This window comes from Caretta caretta, chromosome 3, assembly GCF_965140235.1.
Source record: "Caretta caretta isolate rCarCar2 chromosome 3, rCarCar1.hap1, whole genome shotgun sequence".
NCBI lineage: Eukaryota > Metazoa > Chordata > Testudines > Cheloniidae > Caretta > Caretta caretta.
In genome coordinates, this window is record NC_134208.1 from 100,900,673 (window position 1) to 100,919,101 (window position 18,429).

Consider the following 18,429-nt stretch of genomic DNA (forward strand, 5'->3'; position numbering starts at 1 on the left):
TACTCCAGTTGAGGCCTAATCAGAGCGGAGAGAGCAGAAGAATTATTTCTCATGTCACGCTTACAACACTCCTGCTAATACATCCTAGAATGATGTTTGCTTTTTCTGCAAAAGTGTTACACTGTTGACTCATATTTAGCTTGTGATCCATTATGCTTCAGACCCTACAACCTTCAGACCCTTTCTGCAGTACTCCTTCCTAGGCAGTCATTTCCCATTTTGTATGCGTGCAAATGATTGTTCCTTCTCAAGTGAAGTACTTTGCATTTGTCCTTATTGAATTTTATCCTATTTACTTCAGACCATTTCTCCAGTTCGTCCAGATCATTTTGAATTTTAACCCTATCCACCAAAGCACATACAACCCCTCCCTGCTTGGTATCATCTGCAAACTTAAGCATACTCTCTGTCATTATCTAAATCATATAAAATAAAAGGGAAAAAAGTCCTCTGAGGAAAGACCGGGGAAAAAAAATGCATTAAGTTAAAAAAAGCCACCCAGGAACCCAGAATAGTAAACATAAGTAGAAGGAATAGGTGTGGGAAAAATACCAGCAGTGTCCCCTAATGATTCTAGTTTGGATATATGATCATGACAGCTATACTAATTTAACTTGTTCTTTCTCTCCTGCTTCATCAGCACGGGGGAGGGAAGAAATGAGCAAGTGGCAATTAGCCTGGATAAAGTTAAGTAGATAATTTGTAAGAGATCAAAGTCCAATTCTTAGCCTCAAATTCTAGAGAAAATAAATCTAAAAAAATTCTATACATACTGCAACTAGAGTGAGTTTAGATCACATATTGCTATTGCGTAGACAATCTACAGCAGGAGACACACAAACTGGACTTTTTAGCCTCAAAGGACTCAACTTAAAGCGAGCCCCCTACTGAGCTGTTTTTCCAGCTCCGACTCGGAACATTCTCCTGTTAACCACTAGTTCCACGACCGGGACCTTTAAACATGAAATGCCCAAGTTAACAGTCTCCATGGCTAAAAATACCGCACATAACTTAAAACTGACTCACTTATCACTGCAGACTGATTCCCATCTCCAAACCTAGCTTTTCACCAAAATCCAGGTACTCAAATTCGCTGTTCAAATGTACATAATTTGCAACGTAAATAAGGTTAGACCTAGGAATTGAATACATTACCTTACCCTTCACTCCTGGACTCTACCAGACTAAAAGTAATGGACCATTATTGTTATTTATACAGAGCCATACTTATGAAATGTACCACAAGGATCCGTAGCTGCAATCCCCTACCATGCGGTAGCATATTTTGCTACTACACCAACCGCCCAGCCCAATTGACTAGTAGTTAGTGGCTTGCTTTCCAAAAATACTACATAAAATAGTCTTGGCACAGAAGTTTTGGGAAGCAGTTTTAAAAAATGAGAGTTGTACATTATGACTTTAGTGCTAGAGAATTTGAAGTGATGTGGCATAATACAGTTTTTTCCCCCTTTTCTAAAAAGGAACATCAAGTGTAATAACTCAACTGATGTGAGCACTGGGAAATGCATATTATGGGATTTTTCATTACAGTAGCATTTACTATTTTACTAAGAACATTTTGTTACCTGTTCCAACAAATGTCTGTGTGTATCACATTTTAAATAATAAATAATAATAACAACATTGCATTATGTTCATGCTCTTTCCAGGAAAATAAAGAAGTGAATATGAATTGCACAGCTACCTGTAACTTTGCTTATCTCTGTACATATACCAGATTGACATTGTTCTGCCTTGTAGAAAAATGAGTCAGCTTAGTTCAACATCCTGGGCAAGGAACTTGAGCAAAGGAGTTCAATATACTTATTAAAATACCAATTACATTCTAAACAAACTATGACAGAGTAATAGTGTAATGGAATCCATTAGGACAAAAAAATAAAATAAAATAGAACTGTTCAAAGTCAAGCATTCTCTGCATTTATACTTGAAAAATATGGAACATAATGATGTATTACACACTGGTAAAGGATTATAATTAGTATGAAACTTTTTTGCTTCTCTTTTCCAAGGTATTGCATTCCAAGGTATTGCATCTCTGTATCATAGCTGTGTAATCCACATTCAAGAATTTGTGCACAATCTAATAACTAATCAGCATCCTGTATCAGTCCTGCTCTCCCTTACATTCCCACTCCAACATGCACATGTCAAGCATTAGTCTGAGAGGGGATTGAAGGGGGCGGGGGGGAGTGACTGAATCAAACAAAAAAGCACATGCAGAAAGGTGGAGCCTGGTGCCAGCTAAAGAGAAGGTAGAGAAGCAGCTTCAGATAGAGCAACTGAAAAAAATACACAAAAAACTTCTCGTTTTCCAAATAAGTGGAAAAAGGATCTTCTCTGCCTACCTTTAGGAGGGGTAAGTAGAAAGTGTGGAAGAGTAAGGGGGACAACAGACAGGACTGATTGTTTCAAACTACAGAAATCTAGGCAGTGGAAGAGTGAACCTTGAAGGAGAGTTTAGAAGGGGTTAGCCAACATGTTCTAAAACTCTAGTGTAGACTAGGCAGTGTATATTCTTAACACATGCTAACTGATCCCATTAAAGCCTATGATCTTCCTAGATTTCAACAGGACTACCTTAATACACATTAAAGTACAGCTTACCTTGTCTTGACTATAGTTTTAGAGGGTATTAGATTGAACTAACAAAATCCAACACCACATGGTTAAATCCTAATTTAAAGAGCCTTGAGCCCTCTGTCTTTACAATAAATTATTTTGGCCCTCCATAGGTGCAACTAGGTTGTCTATGCAGCATCTCTTTGTGGCTCATCAGGCTTCACAACTCCCCTGCTGGAGATCCCTGCCAGTCAGGTGTCCCCAACCCCTCACAGTTCCAGTGCCATGGAGTCCAAAACAAAAAGGAAAAACAAACTAAAAATTAGGCTCATCCAAGGATTTGTCAGCAGGACCCACACTTCTGCTCAAGGTTTTTGTCCCTCCTTGTCCACCTTCCTGGGTCTAGCTATCCCATCCACCAAATGGCTTATCCAGGTTGCAAGCTGCCTTAGACTCTTGGCTGGGACCAGGCTTTCCTTGTTGTGGAAGTAGCAGAATTTTGCTCTCCTTTCTGGTCAGCCCTCAACTGGGCTATGTCTCCTCCTTTTAATGCCCTTCCCCATGTCCGATATTGGCTGCACATATAGCGGGTAGGGTCATCTGGGTCCACAGGATCTCCTCAAGCCTCTCCTTGCCAGTGTAGAGCCTATCTGCCCAATTAACAGCCTCATTGCCAGTATAGGACTTATCTGACCCACCACAATGGTATATAGATAAACTTTTTTGTAGAAAGCCTGTCTCTTAAGGAACAGAAAGTAGTTTCTGGGAAACCATCAGCCTCAGATTCAAGAGTTTCCAGGAACGAGCAGCAAGTAAACCGCCTGGAATATGATCTTAAAGAAACAAAGGACACTACAAAGGAAACTTTAACAGGGGATTTTACAAAACAATACTCTTTGCCAGAAAGAAAATTAGAAGTAATGGGGGGGGGCAGGTGAGTCAGGGTTTGAAGTATTCATACTCTTGCAAATCTGGATATTAATGCCTGGACTCCCAATACTGGAAACTAAGTTATCCCATATAGAAAAGGAAGCAAAATAATAATGTTTCCTACTTATTTATCAGTAAGTTTTAGGCTCCCTACATGTAGAAACAAGTATATAGAATAAAGGCAGCACTAATATTTTGTCTAATGACAGAAAAGGAGCAAATCCTGAAAGCAGATTCAGCCATCAGGGCAACTACCTACCAAGAACACAAGATTTCTTTTCTTTAGCTCCATCAGAGGCAGGTCAAAAAAGGTTATACATTTTAAATGATCTGATTAAGAGGCAGAAGGGGGGGCATGACCTTTTCATGCCCAGCCAAATTCTGGATTATTTATGAAAAACCCCTAATGTTTCTAGATTTTTGTCAGCAGGGTTTTAAAGCCAAATGGCCAAGCTCTTTCAGTTCTCTGAAGAGGCTGACAGCTAAAAAAAAATTATATTTTAATAGTCACCTATTAAAAGACATTTCTTACTCATACATTAATCTTAATCCACTTGTTTGCCCAGTTCCACACCCCGCAGTGAACTATGGATGGACCTGAGGTATTCTATATTAAAATGCCTTCTTTCAGAATTGTTTTAGCTCCATTATTCTAATGGATGGCAGTACACACAGTGAAGGCCATTACAACTCTTGTGTGTCACCAGACAAGACTCAAGGTTTCAGAAAGTGTAGTTCTACATTTAATCCACTGTATTACAAAAATGGGGTTGCGTAGAATCTTTGCTTAAGATAATTAGTTATGGATGACAGATTTGATCTTAATTGTACGACTGTGTTTGTTAATCCATTCTTTTTGAGAGATGTTATCCTTTGCTGTAAAGTTCTCTCCTTTGTTAAAATTAGACTTTCATAGAGCTTATGAAATTATTAGTCAGTCAATTTAACTTTACACCAGATTTGTTTTCATAGCCATACAGACTGATCTATAGATCTCTCTATAAATTTACTACTTTATCTGAAACTATGCTTGAATTAAAGAATTAAAAATTCTTAAGAATTAAAAAATTAAAAATTAATTCTTAATTAAAATGTATCAACCAATCAATGGAATAAAGAATCCTCACGTATCATCCACAACAGTTTTCCAAATGAAGAATCAAAATGATAAACATTTAAAACATAGGCAGGTGTGTTCAGTGCCTCTTAGCCACTATTCGCTGGAGTCTATTTTGTGGTATTTTGCCTAGTTTAGTTTTTAATTTTTCATGCAATCATCCTTCCATTACACTGCTCCCAACACAATTTAAAAAAAACCTCTCAGACTTTAAGTATTCTGCCAGTGGTGTGTGTCACTTTAAAAAGCACTTACTTACATAGATGCTCAAAATATTTGCCAAAACCATTTGCCTACTTTACATCTGAATTGTGTTATCTCGATTTAACAGTCATACCCAACATACTTACAGAAGCACTGAACAGAAGTTATCCAATTTTTAACTGGTATAAAGACACAGAAGAGACATTATGGAAACAAAGCAAACATCTCTAATTCAGACATGAGAAATGGAAGCAAGCTGATTCCTACCATCCTTTAGAGAGGACCAAGTTTTCTCTCATTGAGATCTGAATTTACAACGATCAGCATAGTAGCATTTTTCAGTCTACCAGCCAAATGAATATCCCCATAGCAGTCAACAGATTAATGTTTAGGGCCATAGAGAAGTTGAAACTAGAAATATAGGGTGTCATGGCAGTGACTGAGAAATTCAGTCATTAAAAACCGATCATGTTCCAAAAGTTATAAACACCAGTACGTATGGTATAGGACTTGTATTTTCAACATATTCATCATACTGTATACTATTCCAACAGCTGGGGAATATTATGGTAAATCAACCATCCTCATGGTACAAGTTGCCTGGGGGGTGGGGGGATGTTTGAGTTTTGAGATAGTGAAATCAAGACTGTCTAAAACATAAGGAAACCTATGAATAGACAGGTCTTAGAGGTGTAAAGAAACTGCACTTTTTGAAAGTGACACATGGCCCAACAATCCAGCAGCACTCAGATATCAATATACAAGTCTTTAATAAAGCCCTGGCTGGGATGATTTAGTTGGGGTTGGTCCTGCTCTAAGCAGGGCGTTGGACTAGATGACCTTCTGAGGTCTTTTCCAATCCTAATCTAGGATTCTATGAATCTGGAATTATTACACACTAGTTTCTAAATATAACGTACAACTTATTTTGGTCTGCCAGAACTGAAATTTGGGCATGTCTTTGAAGTTACTGAAACAGCATAAGTGTATTTGACTTTGCGTAGTTACATGCAGGGCTTTAAAAACTCACTCACCAGTAGTAAGTGGGAAGCTTTTCCTGGCTAGCCCAGGACCCAACTCGATCAATCAGTCCTTGCTCATGGAATTGCCAAGAAAAATTAAATTAAACAAGACTAATAAGTGGGTCAGCGCAACAAAAAAAACCTAATATACACACTTGTATTTAGTTTAAAAAGAGTTTAATTTAACATTTATGAAAGCATTGTAGACAGAAGTCTTGTCTTTTGTATACATGAAGAAGTACTGATGTTTTATATGTCAGGGTTAAAATAAACTTTAGACTATCTTCTCCTGAAGTGAGAGGCTATTCCATGTAGCATTTACTCCCTAGCCTCTAGTGAAGACTGCAAATAAAAGTACGAATTAGTTCCAGTTATGATGGTCGTTTTTCCTGTGAACGCCCCCATCCACTTACTGACTCCATCAACCCATTACACATAATTTGGCCCATCAAATGGTAATGACTAACTGGTTCACTACCAGACTGGTCTGGTTTTTAAACCAGTGATCTTGAAGTTACAGCTTGTATTATGTCTTCTACAAGCAAACCCCATGAACCATCCACTCCCAGTACACAAAAAAGTTAATATTTTGGCAGTAATTAACACACTTTCCCCATGAGAACATTAGATCACTTAAATATAGGTTTAGATGACAGGGGTTTAATATCAGAATTTCCACACTTCAGGAAAGATATGAGATTTTACCACATACTCAAAATGGAGGTGGCAAATGAGTCAGTGTATCCCAAAAGCTAAGCCAAAATGAGACACTTTAGAAGAAACTACATTACCAAGTATTTCCTTATGTTTTGCATTTCATAAGATGGAGAATTTATTTTGTAAAAACATTTAGAAGGCACAGTGATGTCTGTCACACATGGACCATACAATAAATGTCTCTCAAGGAACTGATAAAATTAAAAGCCATTCTTCCACCACTCATTAACTTCTCTATTTACTACACATTCACCATGCTAGCATAAGTTAAAGCAGAGGGTCTTCAAGATGTTATGAGCGAGTTTGCAATTAGTGTTATCAATGGGTATGGACCCAAAATATTTGTGGTTGAAAGCCTAAGGACAATATTCTAGCTTCTACTTTCAATACCACACAGACCATGTCCTATTTAGCTCAAAAGCTTGTGGTTTGCTACCATATTTAGTAAGGGGTTAAACATCTCATCCAAAGGAAAGAAAATAAAGATAGAAGGAGAACCTAAGTCACTATAAAAAAAAATACAGTTTTCCCTCTGTTGATACTCACCTTCTTTTCAACTGTTGGGAATGAGCCATATCCACCCTAATTGAACTGGCCTCGTTAGCACTGACCTCCCACTTGGTAAGGTAACTCGCATCTTTTCATGGGCTGTATATTTATTTATACCTGCTTACTGTATTTTCCACTCCATGCATCTGATGAAGTGGGCTATAGCCCACAAAAGCTTATGCCCAAATAAAATTTGTTAGTCTAAGGTTCCACAAGGACTCCTCGTTGTTTTTACTGATACAGACTAACACGGCTACCACTCTGAAATAAGTCCCTTCTGATAGTCTCTTGTGTAAGGTAAAGGTTCTATAGCAATTTTTAAAAAGCTACCCCATTCTCCTTCCCAAGGATTTTCTCACTCCACAGAGCAGGATTCAAAATGCCAGTGAACTCAGGAATAGCTTACATACAGCTTAACCTTTACTACATTTGAATGATAGACACTGTATTATCAGCACTTTATTGGCAACGTTTTTTATAATATCCAAGTATGAGAGGTAGTGTAACCAAATTCTATTTTGCAATTATCCCATAATTTAAATCAACTCCTTTAATTCTCTGAAGGATGTTAGGAAATCAGACTCACCACCAAAAAAAAACAAACAAACAAACAAAAAAAGATACTTCTCTATGAATCAAACCATGGTAAAGAGTTCTTTTGGCTTTTTAATGTTTCATACCAGATGTTGAGTTCTTTATTGAACAGAATTAGAAAGCAAACATTGAGATACCCTCAGGGATTTTGTCCTGCTCACATTTAATAGGCACGAATGAAAAAATAAAATGGTCTTTCAAGTTGCAAGTAATTACCACAATCAGAAAATCCTGGAAATACAGAAATCTCAGCTAACTCTAGAAATTGTCATCTGTTCACACCACTCACACCATCCCTATAATACATATAAAAAAACACAGAAAAACCTACCATGAAATATAGCCAAGGGAAGTAATTAGTTGCTTCTATCTCTCTACAATTAAGTGCAAATGTTCAACTAGTAAAATGTGAGAATAAGGTGGATGAGGTAATATTTTTTTTGGACCAACTTCCGTTGGTGCAAGAGAAGCTTTCAAGCTTAAACAGAACTCTGTAAAAGCTTGTCCCTTTCAGCAACAGAAGTTGGTTCAATAAAAGATATTACCTCATTCACCTTGTCTCGCCAAGATCCTGGAACCAACATGGCTACAGCACTGCAAATAACTTTAAGTATACTTAACAAAAACTTGAAATAATTAAACCTTGAGTACCAAGAGTATAAAAACTGTTTTCCTGTTAGGTCACTTGAAATCTAGGTTAGCAGCACGCTCAGTCCTGGGCAAAAAAGGAGCATTATAAATTGGTCGGTTGCCATCACTGTGGCTGAACAAAGAAGTGACACAGATGACTAAGTTTATCATAAAGCCCTCCTCTATCAAAGCCTGGCCACTGTAGGCACTTTAAGAGAGGAGTCCTCTGAGAGGGGACCCAAAGCAGTTTAAGATTAGGCATTAATCTAAGTATGAAGATTATGGCACCAGGTTTTTAACTATCCCTGTTACAGGCACTAAGTTCATGTCAGATGCATGTTGTAATGGGACAATGTCCAACCAAAGAAAGTATCCAAAAAGCAAGATGGCATAGAAAGAAGTAGGTTCACTAATAGGGACAGGATTAGTGATAATGTGGCTGATATTTGTTATTTGCCTTGAGCTACCATTTAGGAAAAAAAATATGTCAAAAATAGTGAGGATAGTGTTATTGCAACTCAGAATCAGAAATCATAGAATCATAGGATTGGAAGGGACCTTGAGAGGTGATCTAATCCAGTCCCCCGCATTCATGGCAGGCCTAAGTATTATCTAGATCATCCCCGACAGGTGTTTGTCTAACCTGCTCTTAAAAATCTCCAAGGATGGAGATTCCACAACCTCCCTAGGCAGTTTATATGAATGAACACGTTAACCACTACATAGTTAACTAGAACATATTACTATTAGTCAGGTCATATGAAAGTCACTTCAGTATACTAAATGAACTAATGAAGCACTGGTGATTGTTTTGGGGAATTCCATCACTACCAGAGAATTTGAAAATGGTATACACTGAAGCTATTTAGGAAATGGGACACCGATCTGGAGGTTACAGACCAATAACTTCAACAGCTGATTAATTATTATACATTCCTTCAATTTAAGTAGTAAACACCTACAGGAATAGTAATTGTGCAATTGGCAAGCAAACACAAGTTTGTTTAAAATAGAAGGGTGACCACAAGATAGGGTATTTGAGAGAAGAAAACAAGGAAGGAGTAGAAAGACTTGAAGGCAAACTTCCTCCCAACAGAGGGAAAACAAAGTTCACTTTTGTTTGTAAAAAACTGTAAAATGTTATAGCTAGCTGTTGCACAATTCTTAAAAAAAATAAAATCAAAATTCAAACCAAAAAGGAGATTGTATATTTGTGTGAGATGTCTAAAGTATTGTATGAAAAGACAAGTTTATTTTTGCTAGAGCTTCACATTTCAAAGCACTGCATGTTATCAATATATAAAATATAGATATTTTTGCTGCAAGTTTTGAAAGACCATAGACAGAATAAAAGAGTACTGTGCAGGCAACTTCAATTAAAAAAAAGAAAACAAACTGCTCTAGTTTTCCATTGTGGTAAGAGATCACATCATGTGTTTTAAAATTATGCTGAAGAATACTATTAAAAATATATAAAAACCTACATTCTTAAAACACTGTAGTCAAGTTTTCAATCCAGGCCACTTTGTAAAGAAAGCCATGGTTATTCTTTGTAGTTTTCAAGCCACAGTAATAAGATGATAGTGATTTTGAGTAAAACCCGGTGTTACATTTAGCCTTACAACATTACTAATTACAGAATAAATATTTTGGTTAAACTCTGCTTTGTCATCAATGCAAGTAATTTTAGTCAAAACTGATCTTTCAGGCAGTACAGACATTTCCTTGGTTTTTAAAATTCTATTTTTATTTTCTGGTGACAGGGTAGCTTTTGCAACAAGAACACTTCTCTAGAACTGGTGCCTTGCAAACACTAAGCCACAGAGACAATGTTAGACAGGCAAAGGAACTGACTTAAATCTGTAGCAGGTTTCAGAGGAACAGCCGTGTTAGTCTGTATTCGCAAAAAGAAAAGGAGTACTTGTGGCACCTTAAGAGACTAACCAATTTATTTGAGCGTGAGCTTTCGTGAGCCACAGCTCACGAGCTGTGGCTCACGAAAGCTCACGCTCAAATAAATTGGTTAGTCTCTAAGGTGCCACAAGTACTCCTTTTCTTTTTGCGAATCTGTAGCAGTAAGGCAATTCAGGGTTTGCCTTCAAACTGTGCCCTTAATTCGTCCTATTGTGCATCTGTGAAATGCATGAGTCTCCAAATAATGACCTTGCATACCAAAAATGCTGCATTACCTAAGATTAGCAGAGTAAATTAAAGTCAGAGGATCAAATCAAATCTTCCTGCAAAAATAATTCCAGGAGCAAGACAAGAGGAACAGGAAACTTCCTGAAGCTCACCCTGGATTTTCTGTCAAGTTGTCTTTTCAAAGTGGAGCAGCAAGGTACCATAAATAAGTAGTCACCCCAAACCATCCTCAGGATACATAACGAAAGGAACCTGCAGTCCCAGAGAGTCCCTGCACACTGTTACTATACCCCAGCCCTTGGCAGCAAGGCTTCTGAAGAACCCCTCTCAACTATTGACAGAATCCTCTATGGCTGAGCTGTAGCAGAAGCTATGGAAGGATCCAATGGGAATTAATGCCGTTTCAAAACAGCACTAGTTCTCAGACTTCTGCATTGATATTAACAGGCTCAACAGGAGATGATGGGTTCAACTGTGCTAAGACAAGTTCCTTCCCTATCATCCCAGCCCCAAAAAAACTCATGGTACCACTGGGGGAGCATCTGATGTTAAAGGTAAAAGGTGCAAAACTGCAGCTCCCTCATCTGGGAGCTTACAAAGATCCCCTAGATTTGAGTCTCCTGTGCTAACAAAAGTGGAGGTGCAATCCAGCTCACAGGTGGGGGAAATGAACAACTGTTTTCTTGTTTTATAAATCAGTAACGTATTTGTTTTGTTTTTGCATCTGCCCCCCCCCTTTTTTTTTTTTTTAAATAAGCAGTTCAGGACGGAGTAACATTGGATTATGTAACATGGTGGGATAGACATGCACCTTCTTCACCTGTAGGTGAAGCTGGAATTCAGGCTGCAGTTAATTACACTGGCTTCACAACAAGTGCTTCACAATAATATCAGACCAGGAAACGAAAAGTTAAGGTTGTACTACTTAAACAAGATACCAAGCCCATCTCTGCCTCTGCAGAGCTGCTCACAAGAAATACAGAAAATCAAACTACCTTATCTTTCCATAACACTTCAATTGTATCTGTCTCCTCAAGAGATATAAAAGCACAAATTTATTTATATAGTCCAATCCATCTTTCCTTTTTATGTCAATAAGGAGTTGGGTCAGGTCCATAATATACTTGCTCTCTATAACAATGCCACTTTATCAGTTATGATCACCACTCTAAACCAGAACTACCATTCCTATACTCCACCATGTCCCTCTGTTCCGTCCATGCAACACCAATGGTCTACAGAGTAGTTACTGGTGGCCAATAGGTCATGTGGAGCTGCCTCTTCTTGCTTCCAACTGCTAAATCACATTAAAAGAAGCTAGCAATACCTTAACATTTCTTACTGCTTTACTGTAGTTGCCAGAGGATCTTATCAAATTACCAATGGAACAGAAGGTACAATATGTAAGATTCCACATGCAAGAGGAGGAGGCCCAAAAGAGACTATTATCCATGCACTGGCCTGCCCTCAGAAACTGACTTAAGAAAAGCTGGTTTATCTTTTGTTTGAAACTTAAAGCTATCATGCCAAGGGTAACCGCAAATTTTATTTCCGACAGCCAAAATAAAGGAATCCTTTATCATTTTATCAGCCTCAGTGGGCGTTTATGGGAACCGCCAAAGGCTATAACCTGTGAAGCCTAATGTTTGGAATGTCTACAGGACTTACCTCCAAGCTCATGATACACCCAACACTCTACCACAAGGGTGGGCAAACTTTTTGGCCCGAGGGCCATATCTGGGAATAGAAATTGTATGGCGGGCCACGAATGCTCACAAAATTGGGGATGGGGTGCGGGCTCTGGTGTGGGGGGGTGCAGGCTCTGGGATGGAGCTCCAGATGAGGAGTTTGGGGTGTAGGAGGGTGCTCTGGGACTGAGGGATTTGGAGAGCGGGGGGGAGGGAGAAATCAGGGCTGGGGCAGGGAGTTGGGGCGTGGGGAGAGGCTTTGGGGTGCAGGCTCCAAGCGGCACTTACCTCAAGCGATTCCCAGAAGCAGTGGCATGTCTCTTCTCCAGCTTCTACGCAGAGGCACGGCCAGGCAGCTCTGCACGCTGCCCCATCTGCAGGGACCGTCCCTGCAGCTCCCATTGGAGTGCTGGAGGGGGCCATTGGAGCACATAGGAGACAGAACGGGGCCATGCCACAGCTTCCGGTTGCTGCATAGAGCGCCCCCCAGTCCAGCGCCCCGGCTGGAGCAGGGCAAGCCGCAGACCCCGCTCCCCAGCAGGAGCTCGCGGGCCAGCTTAAAACAGCTCACTGTACTGAGCATCTGGTAGAGCAGGGGTGGGCAAAGTACCACAACACTCAGTTACACCCTGTAATGGGGTAATTTTCCGATATGAAATATAAAGTCAGTGTTCTGTGGTGCAAGTTTACTGTACTCTCTATGCAAAGAACATTACCCAAGTACAGTCAAAGTAGTCTGTACCTGCTTTGTTCAAGAAGGTCAACCTTCATTTTGCATTTTTAGTTTTCTGACATTTTGTTTTCAAGTCTTATAGCATATGTATTGGGCAACCAGGGAAGCAACCCTAATTCAGGCACTAAGTTTGTCTTGTAACTATATCTGTAAGTTTATAGCACAGCCCATAATTAAAAATTATCCACAAAATGAACACTACTCCTGATATAAGCTTCTCTGTCACCCATCACCATAAAGTTTGAGCACCTTGGCCAACCAAATGTACCAAACTTGCTACTGTTTGTTCACTTTGTTTCAGAAGTTACTCTTTGCTGATGATGGTCCATCAACTACACATCAGAGCCGAGAAAAAAATATCAATCGCTCCTTATGACATTCAAAGGTCCTCAAAGATTACGATTTAATAAAATATCCTCTTTTAAGTCCAGTCTTACTACACTTAAGTCAATATAAGTTATTGTGTGTGCATAAGTAGGAAATAATTTCAACTCAGTGGGAGTTCCATCAGTGGAAAAACTGTAGGCTCAGGCCTCTGTTCTGAACTTCCCCCATCTGACCTTTTGGTACTATAGTACTTATGGTTAAAAGCATTACAGTATTTATGGTCTAAAAACAATGGTTGAGCTAAGGTAGCATATGCTTTGCAATATTGTAGGCCAGAAGTCCTCAAACTAAGTATGTAAGAGACAGATGGGGTCACGCTCAAGTTTATAAATTAGGCATTACTACATACTGAGATCTCAAAGTGTAATTCAATGTGAAGAGGCAAAGGCCCACCCCAAAAGTTGTGATTGGCTAGTGGTGGAGGGTACTCTCCTGTGGAGTTCCTTCTGGTTCCGCTCCCCTATTGAGAGGCCAGGATAGACACAGGAGATAGATAACAGATAGAGACTTTCATCGGAAAGAGTGTCATTCCCAACCAAAAAACCCTTAATGGATTGGCTGCCAGTAACTTCAGGAGAGATCTAATCTGACCTCCTGCGTATCACAGGCCATAGAATTGCCCTGAAATAATTCCTTTTGAACTACAGCATATCTAACAAAAAAAGAAATCTTTGTTTAAAAATTGCAGGTGATGGAAAATCCACCATGACTCTTGGTAAATTGTTCCAATGATTAATTACCCTTACTGTGAAAAGGGATGCCTTATTTCCAGTGTGAATTTGTCTAGCTTTAGCTTCCATGCATTGGATCATTATACCTGTGTCTGTTAGTGCTTGTCTACATGGGCACTTTACAGTATACAGCCACGTTAAAGCACTGCCATGGCAGCGCTTTAACGTTGCTAGAGAACACATGCCCTGAGACTAAAGAGCCCATTATCAAATATTTGTCACCTATATGGGGACTTTATACTGATCATGTCACCCCTTAACATTTTTTTGTTAAGCTAAATAGATTCAGCTCTTTGAGTCAATCACTACATGCATGTTCTCTACTCCTTAAATTGGAGAAGAGCTATGAGAATGATTAATCTACAACCTTCTTGAATTGTGGACATCAGAACTAGACACAGTATTGTCCTGATCGCATCAGTGCCAAACACTGAGATAAAATAACCTCTCTAGGATAGAGTCCTCGTATAAGTATGGGCTACATTCTTCTTTCCCAGATGCGTACATATACAATTAGCCATATTAAAACACATCTTGTTCGCTTGCACCCAATTTAGCAAGCGATCCAGATCACACCATGTCTGTAACCTGTCCCCTACATTGTTTATCATCCTCTGGTCATCTGCAAACTTTATCAGTGATGATTAACATTTTTGTCAATGATCTGGAAGAACACACATAAATAGCATAGGGTCAAGAGCCTATCCCAGCAGGGCCCAACTAGAAACATACTTGCTCAATGACAATTCCTCTTTTACAATTACATTTTGAGACCTATCAGTTACCCAGTTTTTAAACCATTTACTGTATGCAATGTTAGCTGTATATCATTCTAGTTTTTTTTTAAAATCAAAAATCTCATCTGGTACCAAGTCAAACACCATACAGAAGTCTAAGCATATTATATCAACACTATTGCCTTTATCAACCAAACTTGTAATCTCATCCAAATAAAAAAAATGAAATTAAATTAAAAATATATATCATGTTAGTTTGACAGGCTCTATTATCCATAAACCCATGGTTCTTTGCATTAATCATATAACACTCCTTTAATTCTTGGATTAATGAAGTCCCTTATCAGCTGCTTCATTATCTTGCCTGGGGTCAATGTCAAACTGACAGACCTTTAATTAGGCAGGTCATCCTGTTTAACCTTTTTAAATATTAGGAGAACATTAGCTTTCATCCAGTATTCTAGAACTTTCAGAGTGTGCCAAGACTCATTGAAAATCAACATTAAGAGTCCAGCAAGCTCCTCGGCCAGCTTTTTTAAAACTCTTGGATGTAAGTTATCTGGACCTGCTGATTTAAGAATGTCTAACTTTAGTAACCGTGATTTAACATCTTCCTCAGTTACTATTGGAACGTAAAGTGTTCATTATTATCATACGATATGACTACAATATCTGGCTTTTTTCCAAATATAGAACAGAAATACTTATTGAACACTTCTACCTTTTCTTCATTATTGTTCATAATTTTATCACTTTCTTCTAGTAATGAACCAATACCATTGTTAAGATTTTTTTGCTCCTAATATACTTTAGGAAACTCCTTACTAAACTTAACTCTGCTGGCCATAGCTTTCACCTTCGTTTCCCTTATCAATTTCCTACAATGCCTAGCTTCCAATTCATATTACTATCAATTTTTCCTTTCTTCTATTTGTTATATATTGAATTGGGGGATGGACTGTTAGTATCACCAAGCCCGAGAGAGGAATGACCTTGAGCCAATCAGCTGATCCGAAGGACACAGGCTAAAAAAATATGCTACCACTGTGAGAACATTTTAAGAGGTTTTGGTGCAAAAAGAGAGCAGCTTAGTTGAGTTGGGAGCTTTAATGAAGGAGCTTGATCCCAAGAACAGCTGGACTGAGGCAGAAGGTCCAGACCAACCCAGCAACAGAGCGTCCAGACGTAAATGAGCTCACAGCACACACTCGCATCAATGACTGCAGCAAAAACTTGGAGACAGAAGTCAGACAAGGAATCACGGAATGCTTAATCAGGTCAGAGAGCACTGATCTGTATATTTACGCATTGGACAGGAGACACTGTATTATTGCTGGGGAATGTGTATGTTTAACTTCCCATAGGGGTCTCCTCCTGCTATTAACCATCATACAGACTGAAGGTTTGCCCTGCTTAGATAAAAGTACTGCTTTATTATTGAGAGTTATGTCCATTTCTGGGATTACCTCCTGCTTCACCAAAGGAAGTTCATGCTTCTCAGAAGTAAGAGGGTTACACCCAGACCCAGCAGGTAAGGAGCTGGGAGCCACTAAATCAACCCCAGTTGGCTCCCACCTGACAAGACCTGGCTAGCACACCTTGACTAATGGACTACCTTTTATTTACCAAACTTTTGTTTGTCAAATATTCAGGACATGTAGACAAAGAGAGGCACTGATCTCTGCATTGAATTGTTTTGCCTATAGAGCATGAAACTGATAAGGACTGTACAATCCTAGTCAGTTGCATTCTCAGCAGGCACCAGAGGCACACAGCTTCAGTGGAGGGTCACAGTTCTCTACCTGCAAACCTGAAAGAAAGAAAAGAGTTAAAAGGAGTGGGTGGAAAGAAGCAGCTGAAATGGAAAGAGTGGTGGTCCAAAGTATCTCCCTGCTTCCCACTTTGCTGTCCCACATTATTCATGCCAAGGATACAGACTACCAAAATTTCATAGGTTTCAGAGCAGCAGCCCTGTTAGTCTGTATCTGCAAAAAGAAGAGGAGGACTTGTGGCACCTTAGAGACTAACAGATTTGAGCATAAGCTCACGAAAGTTTATGCTCAAATAAATTGGTTAGTCTCTAAGGTGCCACAAGTCCTCCTCTTCTTTTTGCAAAATTTCATAGTGATTCAGGGCAGTTTGCATTAGTTTGGTATTATCTGGTTTTCCTCCCAAAAAAAATCAGACCAGGAAGTTTGAGACCCACCAGTGCAGATAGATGTACAAGTACTGAAATTAGAATAGGATAGCAAACCTCAGCCAGAGATTTCTAATAAGCAACTAGTGTCTCTCAATCAGTTTTGCTGTTATAACTACAAAAACCAAGGTTTGCAAACACAGGCGATACTCTACACGCTCACAGGTCGAGAAAGGCCCCTAGGCTTAAATACGGAAGTCGTCACCACCCCATGCAGACGAAGAGCAATAAGGGGGTCAGTTTCCAGGCTTTCAGCTCTTCTGCTTTTGACTAAGGGGGGCAGAGTAAAGCGTCTCTGCTGTGCGTGGGACTCCCAGCCCGCGGGAATCTACACGAGGGAGATTTAAAGGACAGGAGGATGGTGCGTGTCTCACCGAGCCACGGCAGCAGCCCCCCTGGGACGGTGGGAGGGAGGGACGCTAACGCCAGCCGCCCTACTTCGTGAGCGGCGAGCCCCCCCCCAGGGCCGGGGGGTTTCCGTGCGAGCAGGCCGGGCGCATCGCGCAGCGCCGCCCACAGCGTCGCCCCCTCCAGCGGATTTCCCCGCGCCCTGGCGGGGCGGACAAGCGCCCTGGGAAGAGCCGCCCCCCCCCCGCCGCTGCCGCCACAGGCGGGCAGGGGCCGCTGGGCTTTGACGGCCGCGCCGACCCAGCTCGGGCCTGCAGGGGCAGCGTCCTCCCAGACCCTGCAGCCCGCGCCGGGCGCAAGGACACCAGCGAGCCGCGGGGACCCCGGCCGCCCAGGGACCAGGTAGCCCACCCAAGGGCGGGGCCCCGCGGCACCTGCCCCTGTCGCACCTGCGCCCAGCTCGCGCCCGCCGCCCCGAGCGGGAGCTCTCGGAGGGGAGGGTGAACAGACCCCCCCCCCCCCCGCGCGCGCGCTATTACCTGCCGCCGCCTTCAGCTCCGCCACATCCGAAATTGAAATTCCCTGACCGGAGCCGTCAGCATAACCCCAGCGAAACCCCGCCCCGGCCAATCCCCGCGCGGCCCCGCCCACCCCTGGTCACGCCTCCCCCTCCTCCTCAATCAGGGCCTCTCGCTCCACCCAACCCCCCCCGACCCGTCCCGTTTCCTAGCCCCGCCCATTCCTCCTCAGGCCCCGCCTCCACACGGCCAAGCATCCGTCCTTCACCCCAGACCACGCTTGCCACGCCCCATTAATCCCGCCCCCTCACGCAAGCCCCTACCTCTCAGAGACCACCATCAGCGCCGACGGCCACCCTCTACAAATCTATTGGCTGAGTCCTATGTCTGTCATGAGAATTGGCTCCGCCTTTTCTCCCCTTCCTTCCTATTCTCCAGTCTGAAACTGCATTGAGTTTAATGCCTTGGGGAACGTACCCACTGGAGTGAGGGGCCCAGTCTAGCCTCAAAGGAGAAAGAAGAGAGATACTGGGGGATACAGGCTGGCAAAGTGCTATAGGAGCCTTAGCAGAACAGTGGCTTCTGCAGTCGTAATCAGGAAA

The 18,429-nt window shown here is 41.0% G+C and overlaps 1 protein-coding gene across 16 annotated transcripts in view; it reads right to left on the reverse strand.

The window, feature by feature from the left end:
- The window catches only part of EPB41L2 (erythrocyte membrane protein band 4.1 like 2), a 251,269-nt gene extending 233,330 nt beyond the window's left edge, over positions 1 to 17,939 (reverse strand). For all 16 annotated transcript variants that reach the window (XM_048844567.2, XM_048844562.2, XM_048844566.2 and 13 more), the window contains exon 1: positions 17,849 to 17,939. The gene's annotated coding sequence lies outside the window, so the exon portion shown is untranslated. The remainder of the gene's footprint in view (positions 1 to 17,848) is intronic.
- Between the last annotated feature and the right edge of the window lie 490 nt (positions 17,940 to 18,429).